We start from the raw sequence: 5,882 nt of genomic DNA, 5'->3' as shown, positions 1-5,882 counted from the left end.
ATTTGCGGGAGGTTTTAATTTTTTGCTTCAATATGAAGAAATCTGTGGCTGAGACTCATCGAATGCTCTCAAATACTTATGGTGAGGCCGCTATTAGTGAAAGAAGTATGTCGTGAGTAGTTTCAACGCTTCAAGAACGGTGATTTTGACGTCCAAGGTCATGCTCTGTATTTGGTGGGATCAGCTCGGCGTAGTGTATTATGAACTGTTAAAACCGACTGAAACAATCACAGGCGATCGGTATCGAACGCAATTGATGCATTTGAGCCGAGCATTGAAAGACAAACGGCCGCAATACAACGAGAGACACGATAAAGTGATTTTGCAGCATGATAATGCTCGACCCCATGTTGCGAAAGTCAAGACATACTTGGAAACGTTGAAATGGGAAGTCCTACCCCACCCGCCGTATTCTCCAGACGTTGTTCTCTCTCTGACTATCACTTGTTTCGATTAATGGCATACGGCCTGGCTGACCAGCACTTCCGGTCTTATGAAGAAGTAAAAAATTGGATCGATTCGTGGATAGTCTCAAAAGATGACCAGTTTTTTCGACGCGGGATTCGTACGCTACCCGAAAGATGGGAGAAAGTAGTGGCCAGCGATGGACAATACTTTGAATCATAAATGTATAACCAGTTTTTTACAATAAAGCCTCGAATTTCGGAAAAAAAACGGCGGAAGCAAAGTTGTACACATATATAATTTATTGATTATATAATAGCGTTTCGAATGTTTGGAGAATAATGAAGAAAGCTGTCGCAAAACGCAACGTTAAGTCCACTTCGATATAAAACTGTAAATGGTTAAAAAGTTAGCAATATCTTAAAAAAAACTATTATACCAAATTAAAAATTAAAATCTAAATGGTATTGTCTTTATTAATTTATATGTAATAAAATCTAAGCGATATGTAACGTATCTTTTTGTATTCCTATTATAAATAATCCTATTCCAACCCAAGTAGCTCTAATTCTCCTTAAAAAAATGTTAAAGGTCTTTTTGTTTCAATCAAATAATAGTAACTTTAATTCTCCTTCAAAAATACTGTTCAATTTTTTTCAATAAAATATTTCAATATTGCAGTAATATTGCTGTAATTTTTGTAAAATGCACTATTAAATATTGCTGTAATATTGCTGCAATATTTCATGCTGTAGGGATTAATAGGTGCTCAAAACAGCTCCAAAAAATTTTTTATTTTATAGTTAATTTTTTATAGGGTTGGATAGTAATTAGTTAAAACGTTAACAGTTAAAAAACTAGTTAAAAAGTTAATAACTTTTAACTTAATTAATTTTTAACTTAATTTAGTTACTTTTAAACTTAATAACTTTTTTTAATTTAAAAATTTTTCTCTTAATGCTAATTTTTTTTTTCTATAAAGTCTTAAATATTAGAGAAATTAATTTCGAAAAAGTTTAATGATTTTATGACAGACTCTATAATAAGAGTTACACCATATAGCCAGTTTTTATAGATTCGGTTTTTATTGATTAGGTTTTTATCAATTCCCGCTTATATTTGAATCATACTAATTTTAGATATCAAATGTTAAATTTCAGCAACATAAATATGAAATGAATCTTAGATGAAGAATTGTTGTAGAACAGTACATCCCATTTTCTAAATTTTTACATTTATCTTTGTAACAAATATCTAGTCGATGTAGTCATAAACATGCATGAGCATTTTAAAAGTTAAAAAAAATTAAAGGTTAAAAAAAGAAAAATAATGCAAATATATACCCTTCTCTCTTGCAAGATTTTACAAAAACGCCTTATAGTGTGACTCTTATTATATATAGTAACTTACATATGAAATAAAATTAAATTTATCTAATAATCTATATTTGTAAGTGTTATTTAAAGTAATTATAAAAAAAATTAGGACATTCTAATTTCAAAAATAATTTTTTTTAATTAACTTTTTTTTAACTTAAGTTAATTCAATCTTAACTTAACTTTTACTAAGTTAATTCTTTAACTTAATTTAATTTAAAAAAAACATTACCCAATCCTTTTTACTAATATATATTACATATAGCACAGAAACTTGCAGTAACGTTGCAATATCGCAGATTGCGCTATAATATCGCTGCAACATTGTAGATATTAGGACATTGTAATATATAATACATATTACGACGCACACACATTTTACCACACAGCAAAATGCGACGTAGTATATAATCAATGAACATGTTAGGAGTTGTAAGTTTATTGATTACCGCGTCGCATTTTGCCGCGCGGCAAGTGTTTCTGCGTCCAGTGTGCGGGAGCCATTAGAAATAATGTTCGTTAAAATATTTGCCGCACGACAAGATTTTTCAAACTTTATAATCAACTCTCATAATTGTATGGAATATATGAATTAAATAAATTCTTTGAATATGGCAAAGAAAATGAAATAGAATGCACTCATACAGCACAGAAACTTGTAGCAACAACATTGCTGCAACAACTTTCAACATTGCATATTGCAATACAATGTTGCAGAGACAATATTACGAAGACTTCTTTTTGTAATACTATTACTTTAACAATGTTGCAGCAGTATTTTTCAAATATTTCTAGCAAGAGATATAAATTGACACAAGAGGCATCCTATCCTTATTCAATAATTAAAAAATAAAAATAGAATGACTCTTGTGTCGATTTGTGTTTCTGCTAGAAAGCTTGCTTTGAGTGTTAAGACTTGTATATATTGATTTGTGTACCTAATAGAATAAGGATCTGGATATAATGGAAGAATAGGAATGATCACAGCAATATTGCAGCGTTATTGCAACGATATTGCTACACGTTCTTTGCAGTATGAGGTCAATCATATAACATATATTTTCCCTAGAATGGAAAAAAAAATTTGTATATCTAGATATATGTATTCATACATATTCTGATAGCAAAATGTTAGCAATTTGAGGCAAATTGGCAGCAAACATCAGATTTTGTCTACAAAATCATAACCATCTGTGTCCGCATTTGGCTATAGATTTGTCGACAAAGCCTGTTGACAGACTATGCCAGCAAATTGGTGGCATGAAACCGAGCAGACTTAAGTCTTGCATCTGACGGCAGATTGAGAGTAGATTGAGAATCTAATTCAAGCAGACTCTGCTCGGCTTCTGCCACCAATTTGCTGGCATCCCATACAACACAAATCGCACTGAACATGTTTCCGATTAGTTTCAGAGAGCTAAGTGTTACAAGACGACAACAATGGTTATCATTGTAGACATATATTCGATATCAAATAGATATTAGTAGTCTATTATTGCACAAACTAGTTTCAATCGTCGCGTTCATTACATAAAATGTAAATACATAATAGAAGTGTGACCTTATTGCATAACATATTATATATACTATAATAACCGACATGTAACTGCAATATGTCAGAACTGCAGTAGTAACGTTGATTCGCAACAGATATCTAACTAAAATATATCACATACTTATCGATTCTAATCTGTACAAAATCCTTAGGAGCTGCGCAGAATAAAAGGATAGAGAACAGAGAATAAAAATTTCAACCTATCAGAAACTGTGTATTCCACAGTACATGATTTCCAGGATTGGATAAGTTAATGATTTTTTTAATTGAATAAAGTTAAAGTTAATGGCTTTACAAAATTAATAAAGTTAAGTTAAAAGTTGAAGGAAAAATAAAAAAATTAACTTAACGTAAGTTAAATCAATGTTGAATTAACTTAAATTAAAAAAAAATTAATTTTGAAAAAAATTATTTTTTAAATCAAAATGTCTTAATTTTTCTTAAAATGAGATTAAATAACTACAATATAGATTATTAAGTAAATTAAATTTTTAATTTTTTTATTTTTTATGTGATGTAAATATATAACACATAACGATATAACTATATAAATTATATAACTTTAAAAAAACAGCCAATACATAGAGAAGATACAAAATCAGTGATTATTTTTTAATAAATCTTAAGCCATTGACTAATTACAATCGAATGCAAGAAGAATATTTGACTGTAATTGGTCAATTTTTTATAACTTAAGGCTTAAAACACCAATTATAGATCCGGATTAAAACTTATGGCATAAGGCATAACCAATCAGAGGGCTGTATTAGCATCTTAAGAAATTACTTAAGATGATCTTAAAATATGAACAGATTACGAATATATGTCCTTAGTCTTATTATATCTTATTATTTTTCTAAAATATTTAAAAGAGATAAAAAAATTTTTTAACTTAAATAAAAGTTAAAAAGTTTAATCTTTAAAAATAACTTAATTAAGTTAAAATTTAATGCATTTAAAATTAACTAAGTTAAGTTAAAAGTTATTAACTTTTTAACTTTTTTTTTCAACTTTTAATGTTTTAAATTATGTTTTTATTAGTTACTTCCTAACCCTGATGATTTTTAATAGGTTGAAATTCTTATTCTCTGTTCTCTGCATGTTCTTTCTGTTCCTTTGATTGTACGGAGCACAATCCTTATAACAGAGCTTTCCAAATCGGGCACCGCGGGCTCTTAATTCCCTCTTCTCTCGCTCGTGCTTGTCCCTCCCCCTCATGGGTCCATGCTTTTCCTCTATTCGTGGCTATGTACTGGAGCAGTGACACGGCGTATCATTTCGTATAGCAGTTAGGCGCGATTTCATTGAAAGATAGATACGGATATACCGAAAAAGAGACAAAAGCAAAAGAAGCCATTTATTTATTTATGACTTATTTTATTTTCGTTTGGGATCTCTATTAATTCTAAGAGTTATATTTGTATACTTGCATACTTGCTTGCGACGGCTCTAAACGCGTGTGGCGGGAAGATTGAAAGCGTTGGAGGGGGTAAAATTGAGAGGGGCCTACTTACCGTTGAAAATCTTGGTGGAGACACGATCACGTGATTTGGAAAGCTCTGTCCTATAATATTGTTGCGCCCGTGCGACCGTTTCGCGGAATTCACTCAAGTCGCGAATACGCACTACCGAAATAAGCAACATGAAAGTAGAAGACAAGATATTTATTAGACACAGAATACAAGCAAAACACGGAACAAATCGTAAAATACGGCCGAGAGAACGTCCGAACGCCGTGACATTGCTGAGCGACGCGATCCACATCACGGAAGGCTTGCAAATTACAGCATCGCAGGCATTAGCATTAGGTGTCCGATCGACGATTAAAACTTCTTAAGTGTTGTTCATGATCATGTTCTGAATAACATTTGTCAAGTTTAAAGTCATTGGAGGTTGTACCTCTTATTTTCATTTTTATGTAGAAATGAATTTTTAGTGCAAAAATAAAAATAAGAGGAAATCTGCAATGATCTTGATCTTGACAAATGTTTCCAGGTCTTGAACAACCTTCAAGAGATTTTAACCGTCGATCGGACACCTTGGGTAATGCTAATGCCGGCAGTGCTGTAACTTGCAAGCCTTATAAAAAGTACTTAATGAAAATGAATTTAATTATAATGTTTTGGAAAGCTCTCGAGCTAAGCTCGGGAATATGTAATACAAAATGGGGAGTTCCGTTTAAAAAATTCAAAGTGACCTTGCTCTGACAATGTCATTCAAAGTCAAACCAATGGGATACCATCTTATGTACTCCTCAAAACTTTTGTCTGAAACATTTTTTCTTAAAATGCACTGTTTAAGAAATATTTGAGATAATCGAATAAAATAAGACAGCCTAAAATAAGTTTACAGAGTTGGAAAGTTAACTTTTTTTTTTTAATAACTCATACCTTCGCAATACTGATAAATCCTGTCCAAATCATCCTGAGTTTCAACGGCAAAATATCTACAATGACTTTTCGAATATGATGAATATTTTCTATTACCTGACTCTATTATCTAATTGTTATGAAAAAAGAATACGTATATAATTAATATAACCTCAA

At 31.0% G+C, this 5,882-nt stretch overlaps 1 protein-coding gene across 1 annotated transcript in view; it reads left to right on the top strand.

The window, feature by feature from the left end:
• The window catches only part of LOC108694487 (NSFL1 cofactor p47), a 24,607-nt gene that overhangs the window by 14,961 nt on the left and 3,764 nt on the right, over positions 1–5,882 (top strand). The window lies entirely within an intron of this gene.

This window comes from Atta colombica, unplaced genomic scaffold (genome assembly GCF_001594045.1).
Source record: "Atta colombica isolate Treedump-2 unplaced genomic scaffold, Acol1.0 scaffold1, whole genome shotgun sequence".
In the NCBI taxonomy this organism is placed as follows: Eukaryota; Metazoa; Arthropoda; class Insecta; order Hymenoptera; family Formicidae; genus Atta; species Atta colombica.
Note: the sequence above shows the minus strand (reverse complement) of the source record. Positions and strands in the feature narration are given on the sequence as shown.